The sequence below is a fragment of the Rhinolophus sinicus genome, linkage group LG03 (assembly GCF_036562045.2).
Source record: "Rhinolophus sinicus isolate RSC01 linkage group LG03, ASM3656204v1, whole genome shotgun sequence".
NCBI classification, from domain to species: Eukaryota; Metazoa; Chordata; class Mammalia; order Chiroptera; family Rhinolophidae; genus Rhinolophus; species Rhinolophus sinicus.
The window spans coordinates 187,217,543-187,232,764 of NC_133753.1; positions in this window are offsets into that span (position 1 = coordinate 187,217,543).

The window sequence follows — 15,222 nt, forward strand, 5'->3', positions numbered from 1 at the left end:
TCATGCTCTCTTGGATTGTTTTCCCTGGTGGAAGCCATCTTTCCTGTTGTGGGATAGCTAACCACCAAGGCATGAAACAGCCCTGTGCGGATGCCCGGTAACAAGAGACTGCAGCCAGCCAACAATCAAGAGGGTGAGCTTACAAGCACATAATTGCCCTCTTAGTTGAGCTTTTAGGTAAGTTCACAGCCTCTGCCAACAGTATAACTATGAAACATAAGAGACCTTGAGCCAGAGGGAACGAACTAAGTGACACCTGGATTCCTGACCCTTAGAAAGTACAATAATAAATGTTTTACTTTCTTAAGATGTTAAATTGTGAGGTATTTTTTTATGCAGGAAAAAAATAGCTAATGCAGCCAACAATTGAAACAAAGATATTGATGCATCAATCTAGTGTTGAAAAACTATGCTGATTGTGCTTCTTGCTGTTCTTCGCAGTGTTTACTCCATGGCCCTCTGATAAATAGCAACTTTGAGAACTTGGACAACGTAGCACTGAGGTAACATTATTAGAGGCCCAGGAGCTGTGAAATAGGAAAAGCAGTGATGCAGAGACAAGCAGGAGACTGACCTCTATCAGGGAGGTGGAAGAATTTATGCCACCAGAGGATATACAGCAGACATCACTCTCCGAGAACAAACCTTGACACACAAGAAGCATTATGTGCCTCTGTTTATTCTTACAAATTCAGGCTTCCTTTCAGATTATTGCCCTTAAATAATATTACCCACCCAAATTTAAAATTCACTATTAAGAAATTTCATCCTCGAGGCTCGGCCGCGCGCACCTGCAGCCGCTGCAGGTCTGAAGTTCCAGCGATTTGGGGGAAGGAAGGAGGATGGAGAAGAAAAGGAGGCAGGAGGGCGGGGTGGGGGGAAATAAAAGAAAGCTGGGAGAGTGAGAAAAAATATTCCTTTTGTCGAAGGAGGCATAATGTGGCTTAGAGGTTGTCAAAGCAAAAGGTTTTAGTTTATTTCGTTTTTTGCAACCGAGGCGTTCAGGGTGGGGCTGAAGGGAGGAAAGGGGGGATGGGCAGTAGGTCTTAGCGGATGGCGACATTTATTCATTCCTTTCGGTCCTCGCGGGCATGACTGTGAGGCTGCACTCCTAAAAATACTTTGAGGGACCCCCCCCCCCCCGCATCCCCACTGTCCCTTGCCTTCGTCCTAGGAACCTTTGGAGGCTGCACTAAAAAACATCACTTTCCCAGAACAACCCCAACCCCTTCCTGGGGGAGGCGGGAGGATGTGCACCCCCACCCGGTGTTTTGAGCCTCTGCGCGCCGGCCGACCCGCGAAGGCACCCTCTTTACCACCACAAAGCGGGCAGATGTCTTAGCCCCTTTCCAGTGCTGCGTTTTCCACCGAGAACATCAAAAGGCCAGTAACTTCCAAGGCTGCCCGCAGACTCAGCCGCCACCTCCGTCCCGTCTTTATCTCTAGGGAAAGTTCCAGTGTAAGAAGCACATGCCAACGTTCCCCGACAGTTTATGGCATCCGGATCCCTCAAGGGGGCTCCTCTGCAGTTAGAGTGTTAGCAGCAATTATTTGTCGTCTGTTCTGGAGAGCAGTTCCTGAACGTGGATGTCCTTTGCTGGCCCTGAAACTGGGGGAGTGGAGGGGCGGGGGGCGACTGTTTCGGATCGCTTATCTGGTTGAGCAGAGTTTGTTGTGGTGTTCGTGGAAACAGCATCTGGATTACATGAGAATTCAAGTTTTTGCTTTCCTTGTTTATTTAATACCTTGGCAAGAGGGAGCCCTTACCCTGAAACCAGATGGCGGAATTTGGGCTTAAAGCAGCCTTAGATGAGGGGCAGCGAGAAGGGAGGTAAATGAGCAAAGGCGCAAAAGGCAAACAAGAGGATGTTTGTTTTTCTCCCTTTGGGTATTTTTGAAGACCTGCCTAATCTCCTGTACTTCTTGTCGCGCAGTTAATACATTAACAAAGCACCTCCACCAGCACAATGGCCTAGCAGTCGTGCAGCCCCAGGTTCCTTCCAGGATTCGGGGGTCCTGCTGGCCGCAACCTCAGGAGCCCCCGGGAAAACGCGGTGCTGAATCCAACAGCTTTCCGCGGTCTGATCTCCTTGTGGGGAGATCACCTTTCAGCCCCCAGCGTTCAAAGAAAGCTAAGTTTGGGAAGTTTGGTGGCCGGGCCGAGTTAACGACCAGCCCGGCAAATTAGTTACAAATGCTGTGTGAAGTGCCCCGGTTCGTGGCCGCATGTGGCTTTCACAAAGGATTTTCCTATGACTTTTGTTCCAGTCACCAAAGTAAACAAGAAAATGAACTCGAGCGAAAGATGAGGTCTTAGAAAACAATCCCGGCGGCCCGCAAACTGGCTGGCGCGGGGCTGGCGTTGCCGAGACTGCGCCCTCAACGCCTGCACCGGAACGCAGTGCCCAGGCCGCCTGGGCTGCCTCCAGCCGGTGTGAATCCACCTTCTGCAGCCAGAGACTAGGGGCGGGCTTGTCTGGAATCAAGCTGTATCTTAACATTATACGCGGCACCAAAAGCAACACCCGAGTCCCGGCAACAAGAAACACATCGTGCACTCCTTCCACTCCCTTTTTTGCCGAAGCCACATTTGTGCGCAAGTCCGTGACTTCAGGAGCTACGAACCCGCCAGCCCCGCACCACAGGCGCACTGGCCCGGCCACCCCACCTTGCCCCGCCTCCCAGTCCCAGCGCCGGTTCAGGGGCCCAGACTGGGCGGGGGCGCGCTCGGTGAACACGCATGCTAAGCCCGCGGCACATTAGGCACTGCCCTTTCCCGACCCAGTGGGCCGGTGCTGCCCATCGCCCAGGGCACTGGTGGCACCCAGGTGGCGCCAGCGCTGGTAACTAACCACTGCCTTCACAGGTTGGCTGGTGAAGAGACTTTTGTTTTTAAAATAGTTTGACACTGTTCCCCCGACCCCCCCACCCCGTCTTTGTGGCCTTCACTCCCAGATTCTGCTCCCCGCGACTCATGGTTATTTACAGACCTCCTCCTTCCCAGTTAGAGGGAAATTCTTGAGGGTTCTGCAAGCTCCCAGCCACATGCCTGTCAAATGTCATTGCTACTTTGTCGGTGGGGAGGGGACAAGACCTAGGGCTGGGCCCTCAGGAGGGTGCACGAAGGGGACCTGACGAACAGTGGGGACTTGGAGGAGCTTCTGGAGGAGCAGTTCCTGGGCACCCTGGTCAGCTCTGCGGGGTGCCGCTGACCTTCTGAAGCCAGAGGCCTTCTCCCTTTAGTGCTGGGGATGCCCATCAACCGGATCCCAGAGGAAAGGCTGCGGGAATTAAGTCATACGTTTTATTTTAACCATGTCTGCCTTTCCCAGTGGGAAGAACACAGAAACATTCCATGTCAAAGAGAGAAGGGCAGCGCTGCCCTCTCTAAGGGGAGGTTAAGCATTTACGTTGGGTGAGAATAACTAACCATTTACAAGCCTGCTCACGGCTCATCTATTCTGCTCTTCACTTCCACCCCACGAGTTAGGAAAGGCAGATGCTGTCCCCATCTTACAGAAGAAACTGAGGCACAGATGAATGACAGATCCCTCTGTGGCCCACATTCCCTAGGACGACAGCCTGTGATGATGCAGAGGTGAGAGACCTTCACCCCATGTGGGGTATGCATTGCTTTTTTATTTTGAAATATGTTCCAGTCCTGCAGGCTGGAGAGCCCAGAGCCAGGAATTTGTAAAACATTTTGTTCTCACCTTCCTCAAAAGTTCACACTGAGTGATTGAGCTTGAATCTTTATTAACAAAAGGTCAACTCAGATCTGAGGACTTCTCAGACCTTCCCATAGGTAACAATCACCTTTCCATGCAGAGTCCTGGGGCCCAACTCTATGAATTCTGATTCAGGAAACAGCCTTTTGAACAAGCCTCCTGCTGAGACGGTGATGTAGGTGGTGCAGGGACCACACCTTGGTCACAACTGGTGCACTCAGGTACACAACTGGCCTCTTAAATCCACTCTGTTGTTGGTTAGGTCACCTACTGGTTGACAATCTTGGACACCTTGAGGACATTTGTGTTTAGAAAATTCAAGAGGACAAGGAAAGTTTATTATATTTACCCCCTTTTTCCTTTTTTTCCTGCCTTCCTGCTGTTCCAGTCCTCTTTCTTTTTATCAGGGAGTATTGGGGAACAGTGTGTATCTCCCCGGCTGATTAAATAAATAAATAAATAAATAAATAAATAAATAAATAAATAAAAGAAATTCATCCTCCACAAGTTTAACTTTCTCTTGATGACTTAAAAAAATTGACTGAAATTTGACTATTTAATTGCAATCTTAGTGTCATTTAAGAATATCAATCCAAGTGCAAAAAGTGAATTAATTTTAAAATCTCTCCTTGAACCATACTTCTTAATATCCTCCTCTTACCAATTACTAATATTTTCAGCTTTGTTGTTAAAAATATTACTTTGTATCATTCCTGTCGAAATAAAAACAATGAATAGTAGCAAGAAGGAAATTAAAAATCTACATATCAACTGTCACAGAATTACAGAATATCAATGTTGGAGAGAAATTTCCATAGGCACTTCTGGCAAGGGGCAGTCATGGTGAGAAATAATTTAGCATATATTGAATAACTCTGCTGATGTTAACTTCTAAGTAAGTAATCTATTCCATCCTTATAATGTTCAGATTTCTCACCAATAGAAACTTTATAATTTTGAGTCGGAAACTGCTTCTGTATAACTTCCTTATTTTTCTCAAGAGGGTAATTTACATTAAGTCTATTCTCTTTTCCTTACTCCTTGCTTCAAATACTTTAAGGTAACATTTGTTCTTGCATACTTTTTCTTCAAGTAAAATTGGAATACATACTAGGAACTGAGAGTGACATTGCTTCCCAGAGTTGGTAGCCATTGAAGATTTACCAAAAATTACAGTTTTCTTTTATCAGCATATAATGCTTTCAATACTGGTGTGTAAATGTATTAATCCTGTCAAGTAAATACCCCAGGTCTGTCTTACATGAATCACTATTGAAATAGCTTATGGTATTCTTGATCATGGGCTGTTTGTTTTTAAAAATTAATACCCCTAATAAATAACGCTGTTATAGAGTCACATCAAAGTTGAAGTTATCTGAAATTATGTAACTATGGATTTAGATTATGTCCATTATACAGCTCTCAAAGCTTTCAGCCATCAATACTGTCATTCAAATTATAGTTTAAAATTGTGGGTGGGTGACATATTCCATGGCACATTTCAGAGAATTTTAATTCAAAACGAACCCCTTTGTCTAATAATTTAAGTTTACAACCCATTCAAGTTTGAATTTGCTATCCATATAGGTGACTTTTCAGTTTAAGGCCCTGAAGTTATGCAAGATTAAGCTTAGACAGAGTCCCAGAACTTCACCCTGCAAGCATATCAGAGATTCTTTCTGTAGGTAACTTTTTTTTTAATCTCTCTCTTCATATGGAAAAACAAACAAACAAACAAAAACAACAACAACAATAAAAAAAACTAGAAGTTAGGCAGAATAAAAATAGAAAATCACCAGCTAGTGTCTTGAAGGCAAAATTATAAAGTTCTAACAGCATATTAAAAGAAGGAAGCCAGCTTGAGAATCAGTAGGGTTACTAAAGAAAGACGGTGTAAAGGAAGTTCTTTTAGATAATAGGGAAATTGCAAAAAGACTAAATAGATTTCTCTCAATTGCCTTGCCTGAGGAAAATGTCAGGGAAATTCCTGCATTTGGATCTTCCTTGAAATGGGCAATTAGCAATATTATACTGGCAAGTGACACGCTTTTGTCAATGATTTATATTTTAATATGGATTAATCATTTATATACTGCATATGTCCCAAATGCTCTTATTAAGCCATCAACTTGTTTGTGAACATGTGTAATTCATGTTATCTGGTACTTGGTATCAGATTTTACAAGTAGAAGACATTCATTTAGATGGTTTTTACTCTATCTCTGGGAGATAAAATGTCATAGACGATGTGATCTTATTTCAAGCTGAAAAGGTAATAGAGAAGAAATGGTGATAGACATTTCATTTAGGAATCACAAATAAATGTCATCCATTGCATGAATCATGTGATTATTACTCTCATTTAATTCATGTGAGATTGTCATACTTATTGTTAAACAAAAATAAACATCAAAATCTCAGATCTCAAAATATGCCTTATAGGTTCTGTATTAATTTTCATGCTTCACAGATGAAGTACATATAAGATTTGCAATAAAAATAATGAGTGTTATTAGTGGGCACAAATGTGGACCGAATATTTCTGTTGAGAAACAATTCTCAATAGATCTCTTGTTTTTTCTGACAATCTAGTGAAGAAGCATTGACAGCTTGTGTTTCAGATTATTTCAAGGGTGTTTGCATAGCAAATATCCTTGGAACATAGATATTGTATCTCCTTCTGTAGTAGAAAGCGTCTTTTGTCTTCAGATCAGGACAATAAAAATACCGCCTCTCTCCAGGAAAATGTTGAGCAAGTTTGCTCATAGCCTCATTGTGCATATACGTTTCAACTGGGGTACTCGACATCGCCCCAAGATAACTGGGGGCAGGGCAAAGGGAATTGAAGTGGACATGAAACTCACACTACGCTCTCTGAGGAGTAGCAGCATTCTTTGTCTCTGACCCAGGTGTCTTGTGCTTTCCACTGGCAACTTTGAAACTGGGACTCTAACTTGTTAGCTTGCAAATAGGACAGAGCTTCAAACCCTCCATAGTATTTCACAGCCCCTCTCTAGTGAAAACCCACGCGGCATATCATTTCCTTTATGTTTCAAACTATACTTTCTGAACCACATTACATAAAAGGAAGGATGGGGGTTCAGTTTTCTGTTGTTCACCATAGTATCGAGAGTTCAGTATCCTTCACCAAACTACTACGTTTACTGAGACTTCAACAACCTTTTCATTTTTCTGAAAGATGTCGTTTTGTTACATTAAAGCTTGCACAGTGCTTTCTAGCTAGAAAAGTAGTTGTAGATAAATTATCTAATTTAATCTCCCCAACCTGAGAAATATTATCACAAGCAAGTTTCTAATAAGGAAACAATGAGACTCAAAAATGTAGTATCAATGCGGCCAGGGATATAGAGTTTAAAAATAGTATCTTCTGACACACAGTGCCTTGCTTTACCTGCATATCACTTTATTATTACTATTATTATGATTATATTATTATTATTATTGTGTAACCCTATACTTTCCAGTAATACGTGTGAAAAAAAATTAAACATATATCACCATAAAGGGATTCATGAAAACTTAGAGAACCCACAGGACATTTTGGAATTATTAAGCACTATTATGAGAAATATCCTATTTCTGGGAATACCAGGTATTTATGACTTTGGAAGATATTATTAAAAATAAAAAAAATAAGTTCCTTTAAATAACAAGCCAATTAATAATACTGTTATTTAATGTTTTTTTAGATGAATGACAATGGAAACACTACATCTTAAAACTAATGTGGCACAAATAAATCAGTAGATGAAAATATTTTTTATCCTTACATATAAAATTTAGAGAATAAAAAATGTTGAAGGTAAAAGGTTCAGAAGTTATAATAAGAACAAAAAATTCACCCTTAGAGAACAAAAAATAAGAAATAAACTATTAGAGAATAAATTATTGCATGGAATACAAATAAAATAAAACAAAATATGGCGATAAAATGAAAGGAGAAGGACAAGGAAGGAGGAAACACATTTGGTTTTGAAAGGTTAAGATTTTAAATACTTCCAGACAAATGAAAAAATAGAGCACAACTAAAATACATAACGTTCGGAATATAAAACAGATGGGACTAAAGATTGAATAGATAATAAGTAGAAGTACCTCGTGAAAGTAAATTAAAAGTAGATAAATGGGTAATTTCCAAGAATGTATGTATTTCCAAAACTTTCTTAATAAACATATAAAACCTGAATTTCCTTATCAATAGTAACCAAATTGAATCCTCAGTTTAAATAATCGTCACTGAAAAATCCATATACTCAGTCAATTTTGTGAAATGACCAAGAAAAAGATCATTTTATCCTATACAATTATTGTAGTGTACGTAACAGAGGAAAAAGCTTGCCAGCTGTTGTGATTGTAATGCAATCTTTGCCTCATATTCTCTAGGTGATTGCTAATGACTAGTAATCATATTCAATGTAAAAGTAAGGGGAAGAGGGACGAATTGAAAGGATGCTGCAAATGGTGTCTATCCTGTTTGATCAGAAATTGTAAGCTTTCCCACATGCTCCATTGCACATTTCACCGGAAGACTCATTGGCCAGCATGAAGTCAAAACACTGTCAGGGAATGTACCCCTTCAATTGGGAAATATGCCTTCTTGAAAGATCTTCCACTCTGTCCTTCCGCGAGCAAGATGACTGTGTGAGGAGTCTGGACTCACAGTGTTACCACAAGTTGAGTGTTTTAATTTCTTGTCTTCCTGTATCTTAAGACATGAAGCAAAGTAAAAGTGCCAGAGACAGAAGTATAGTGGAAATCTGGATTTGGTCTTTAAACATATATTCAAATTAAAGTGTTTTTGCGTCATCTCCCAAATTTTGGGCCCAACAATAACATGAATGTTGGCAGGGGGTTTTATGCCTACTATTGGCTACAGTGGTTTATAGCATTAAGTTTCCCCTGTGGCTTCTATCAGCCAAATGGAACTCAAAATAATGAATTATTCTTTCCTATCCACCTATAAAGAATGTATGAGTTTCTTCCTAGATTAACTGATACTTTCTGATACTCAATTTTTAGATATTTCCTATTTGCTGATTATTCTACACAGGGCACAGTGGCTGGGGTTTTATGCTGAAGCCATAGCCTTCCCATTATTTTGTCTCTAAAATTCTGCTCTTAACACTTCCTCTTTGTATTTCCCATTGAATGTTCCATTTCCTTCCTTTTAGACATCCACCCAATCTATCCCAATCTTTATATTTTTTGTGTATTAGGATTCGAGTTAAAATAAAGTATTTTTACTATTCATGTCTGGTAATTTTATTCATTTTATTTTTTATTCTTTTTTTTTTTTCCTTTAAAGTTTATTTGGGTGACAATTGTTAGCAAAGTTACACAGATTTCAGGTGTACAATTCTATAGTACATCACCTGTATATCACATTGTGTATTCACCACCCAGAGTCAGTTCTCTTTCCATCAACATATATATATTAGACCCATATACCCTCTTCTAGAGCCCCGGTCCCCCCTCCGCCCTTACCCTCTGGTAACCCCTAAACTATTGTCTATGTCTATGAGCTTTTGTTCTTTCAGTTGTTTGTTTTGTTCTTTTGTTATTTTTGGTTTATATACCATGTATCAGGGAAATCATATTGTTCTCTACTTTTTCTGTCTGACTTATTTCGCTTAGCATTGTAATCTCAAGATCCATCCATGTTGTCACAAATGGTCCTATTTCATCTTTTCTTACCGCCGAATAGTATTCCATTGTGTACGTATATCACAACTTCTTTATCCATTCATCTATCAGAGGATATTTTGGTTGTTTCCATGTCTTGGCCACTGTAAATAAAGCTGCAATGAACATTGGAGCACACTTGTCTTTATGGATAAATGTTTTCACATTTTTTGGGTAGAGGCCCAGGAGACGGATTGCTGGGTCATATAGTAATTCTATTCGTAATTTTTTGAGGAACGTCGACACTGCTTTCCACAGGGGCTGCACCAATCTGCATTCTTACCAACAGTGTATGAGGGTTCCTTTTTCTCCACAGCCTCTCCAACACTTGTTACTATTTGTCTTGTTGATGAAATTTTATTTATTTCAAAGATGTGTTTTCTCTAAGAACTAACATTTCACTTGATCCACCATTATATTGATATCACATTGTATTTTCCCATAGAATAGTTAATCTGGCTTCCTCCCATATCCAGTTGTAAGGAGCTTACTCCAAGCTAAAGACCTACTTAGGTTAGTAACTCCAACTCTCTTAGAGCTAGGCTATTAATATCAGTGCTAATATGAAGAGTTCTTATTTATTCAAAAACTAGACCATAAGACATCAAGGATGCATATAGTCCCTAGTAGTCACAGAAAAGCCTATAAAAAAGCATTATTTGCCTCCATTGTACATATAAGAAAACTGAAGCTCCAAGAAGTGAATTAATATAACCAAGTTATTTGTAAATACAGCCAATATTTGTACTCAGACAAGCCCGACTTTAAATCACATGCTTATTTATAACAATCCCCACTAATACTTTTATTCCTATTTTATCCATAAACCATGAACACTTACCTGTATCTTTTTTTGCATATGTAAGGATTCTACATTCTTGATAATTATTTTTCATAGTCTTTTCATATGAAAAATATGTATTTACATACTATTGTCCTACACAAATTTAAAAGTCTTTTCAAATTAATACAGACTCTAGACTGTTGAATGATTTTCATTGACAGTAAACTGCTTCTTGCTCTGAACAAATTTTGAAAGCATTAGGAGCCTATACTCAGAATCAAATAAAATACATTTCTAATATGATCATTATTATACTAGTTTAACTGAGAAGTAGATGAGATTTAAGCATGTCTCATCTACCTCAGGCCACTTTAATTTTCTTTTTATTATGACCTAAGAATCCCATTGAAAATAATATAATATTACTCAGTATTTGTTAATTTTTTTTATCTTTGTGTCCGGGAATAGGCATTAAGTTGTACAAATTCAGCATAGATTCCTTTTAGAGTTTGTCTAAAGTAAAATTTTGAATCAGGATTATCATGAATTGTCCCTTAACAGATCAGAAAATTAGATGACAAGTATAACAAGGGATATGGGTTTTCTTCTCGTCAGGCATATTCTTACAATGGGCAGAGTCACAGTCAAAACTTCGAGCTATCAGCATTCACCCTTATTTCAAGATTCTTTTCTAGCCCGCAGTGACAGATCAAATTGATACTCTTATCTGCTTCTTGTTACAATAGTACAACTGTAGAAACCGAATGCATGGAATGCGTTTCTCTGTTTTCTACTTAGCAATTGTACCAAGGTAGGATGCATTCATACTATTTATGGGCTGAGGCAATTGATTTTACACATATCTCTTGATGATCTGCCAGATTGTATAAGTCAAGTCATTGTTATAGTTTCTGGAGAGACAGATGAGTAAAAAGTTTGGCTAAAGACATCTAAAGTATTAGAAGAGGTACTTGTAAAAATGTTCCAGGCTTACCTTCCACTCTGGCTTTAATTTCTCAATATTCATTCTTACATCAGGGTTCAGCGATGGATATTTGGTAACACAAGTCTGAAAACAACATTCTGGTGTTCTCTTTATTTGGGGGGGTTTAGAGGCTCAATTTTAATTATTTATTTATTTTTTTCTCACCAAGCTAACCCACAATTACTTGCTGAGGAAATCTTTTGCATCTGCGAAGTGCTCCCTTGGTCCACTTCTGTGATATGCTTGAATAGCAGTCTACTCAAGGAGAAGTAATGGTTACACCCTTCAAGTCTCACAAGAGAAATCAATCATTCATGCAACAAATACTTAGTGAGTGCCAACCATATGTCAAACATACCATTCAGGTTTCTTGGATTATATTAGTGAATAAAGAGATAAAAATATTTGACCTTGTGAAGCATATCAGTTGGGCTACATACATACAGTTACTATATTGGGTCTGCAATTATAATGCAACATGGAACATCCATCTCCAGGTATTTCCGTAAGCATATGTTCTCAGAAACACTGCAACACAATGTTTATCCAAAGCATGGTAGAGAGACATGTTATTTGTGTTAGTTTGCTGTGGCTGACATAACAAACTAGCACAAACTCAGTGGCTTACACAACAGAAATATATTACCTCACATTTCTGAGGACAGAAATGTGATCAAAGTGTCAGAAGTGTTGGTTTCTTGGTTTGTAGAAACATCACCTCATTGTCACATGATATTTTCCCTTACATTGTCTTTCCTCTACATGTCTCTCAGTCTCTGTACCCAAATTTCCCCTTTTTAGGAGACCAGTAACATTGGATTATTGACACTAATTTCAACAACATTATTTCAACTTGATTATATCCACAATGACCCTATTTCAAAATAAGTTTACATTCTGAAATACTGAGGGTTAGGTCTTCAAAATATGAATTTTCAGGGAAACATTCAAATCATAACAATGTTCATAGAAGAATATCTGGATAAGGATTAAGTTTAACCATCAGGCTCTGTACTTGAAACTTGTATGTTGGCATATTCCACCCCTCTTACTCCAACCACAAAAACAACTTTTCCTAGAATGTCTTTTGACTTTATGGCATTATTCTACACTGAAGGTAGAACTGCATTCTACATGCCACTACATTTTTACAAAATATGTAAATTTTTGTCATATTTACTACAAGCAGTTTATATGTTAGTTACTAAGTAGACAATGGTGTCTAATGATGCAGCTGTGAGGATGCATCTAAGACACTCTTTAGAGGTCTTAGTATTTAGAATATTTGTGGTCTTCAGATAAATGTTTCATAGATGTTTTTTACTCATGGAAAATGTCATTCACATAACCAATAGTGATTTTGTCTCTTATTTTACCTTTGGAAACTACAATTAAATGATTGATTTGACTCTGAGGTGTTTTATAGCAAAATGTATGTGTACTAATATTTCTGTGTTGATCTATGTCTCATTTCATTGATCCCTATTTCTTCAACTATGTTGATCTTCATATAGTGTATACATGTTTTATAATGCTATAACTGTTTTGGGAAAGAATGATGTATATAAAGAAAGTGAGAATTACTTTAAATAAAATCACAATTGAACATACATTAAACGAGTAACACATTATGTTTTAATTCAGTAAACATATCAGCAGAAACTTATTTTCCATTTGTAAATGAGGTCTACTGTCAAAACTTTGACAAAACTTTTTTATTTTATATACATGCATATATATGCATGTATATAAAATAAAAAAGTTTTTTTCTCTTTTTCTATTTTAAGTGTATAAGTGTATTTTGACTCATGGCTACAATATTCTACTTATGTTCCAATTTTTTTTCTGGTTTTGTTTACTATTGTTTCTTTTTAATCCAGATGGACCTTATTCAAGACTGTGGTAAACAACCTATTTCTTCCTTTCTTAATGGACTATATCAGAGAAATGATAGAAAAGTACTTCTGGGACATTTAAGGAGCTATTTGTCCAATAGTTTCCACCTTCCTTTGTGTCATTTGGGACCAATAAGATAAATTCCTCTACCTCTCAAAGTCTTTATAGTGTGATTCAGAAGTGTTTAATTACATCATGACAGGTTATTCCTCAAACTATCACGTGCCAAGATGGACACAATAGATGTGAATGAACTCCACTCTTGTTCTGCATATCATTTTAAATTATATCAAATCAAACTCAAATGATATAATTACAATTACATGGATATACATTATTAGATAAGACCAGAACCTAAACAATAAATTCCAACAATTATAAATGGCCTAAATATCTTTTTGTTTAAATTACCTTTTTTGAAATGTGAAAGTACATTATGTTTGCGTGCTCATTATAAAAATAAGAATGCAGTTGTGTCTAAAGCAAAAATGGTGCTCCTATTAACTTCCTTCATGTTATTTCTGCAAGTGGTTTGCAATATATAAATATTAAACTTTTAATTGCTTGCATTTATTTATTTATATGCATTGGTATTTAAACTTCTATATGAATGTCTATTTGTGTGAATGTCTATATATTATATTTTTCATAATAGTGATAGGGCAAAACTGCTAATTGCCTTTTCAAGTAACAATATGGTGTCTTGGTGATTATTCTATTTTAAAATATTTTGATAAAATTACCACTTTCTTTTCATCTGTTACATATCATTTTGTTTCAATATCATTTTGTTTAAGAAAGACTCGTTTCAAAAAGCATCTAATCTGAGGTGCTATCTCATTGTGGTTTTGATTTGCATTTCCCTAATAGTTAGTGAAATAGAACATTTTTTCACACATCTGTTGGCATTTCTTCTTGGGGAGAAGTTTCTATTCATGTCCTGTACCCATTTTTTAATTGGATAGTTTGTTTTTTTGTTGTTGAGTTGTATCAGTTCCTTATATTTTTGGATATTAGCTCCTTATCAGAGGCAAATATCTTCTCCCATTTGGTTGGTTGCCTGTTTGTTTTGCTGACGGTTTCTTTTGCTGTGCAGAAGTTTTTTAATTTGCTATAATCCCACTCATTTATTTTAGCTTTTACTTCCCTTGCCTATGAGGTCAAATTCATAAAATCCTCTTTGAACCCAAGGTCCATAAGTTTAGTACCTATGTTTTTTTCTATGTAGTTTATTGTTTCAGGTCTTATGTTTAGGTGTTTGATCCACTTTGAGTTAATTTTGGTGTATGGTGACAGCAGTCTAGTTTCATTCTTTTGCGTGTGGCTTTCTAATTTTCCCAGCACCGTTTATTAAAGAGGCTTTCTTTTCACCATTGTATGTTTTGGCTCCTTTGTTTAAAATTATCTGTCCATATTTATGTGGGTTTATTTCTGGGTTTTCAGTTCTATTCCATTGGTCTATGTCTGTTTTTCTGCCAATACCGTGCTGTTTTGATTACTGTTGCTCCATAGTACAAGCTGAAGTCAGGGAGTGTGATACCTCCAGCCTTAATCTTTTTTCTTAAGAACCATGTGACTTCATTGATATGTGGGATATAAAACTGAAAGCAACAAAGGAACAAGACAAACAAATAAAGAAACAAAAACTCATAGACACAGACAACAGTTTAGTTGTTACCAGAGGGTAAGGGGGGAAAGGGGATGTATAATAGAAGAGGGGAAAGGGGGTCAAATATATGGTAATGGAAGGAGAACTGACTCTGGGTGGTGAACACACAATGTGATATATAGATGATGTATTGTAGAATTATACACTTGAAACCTATATCATTTTACTAACCATTGTCACCCCAACAAATTTAATTAAAACAAAATAAAATGCAATAAAAAAGAATACTGCCTAACAGTAAAACACCTATGATTGGACTAGAAAATTCAACTTTTGGTAGTTGGGTGATGAGATTCAGCTCTTTCTTAAATGCATTAACTACCATACCAACGTGAGAGAATGCTTGCAAGGCAGAGTCAGTGAGATAATACGTTAACTCGGAATAAATGTTCAAGGAACAATAGTTGTTATTATAGTCCCATGGTTAGATTAATCAATGTTACCAAAAAAAGTGTCT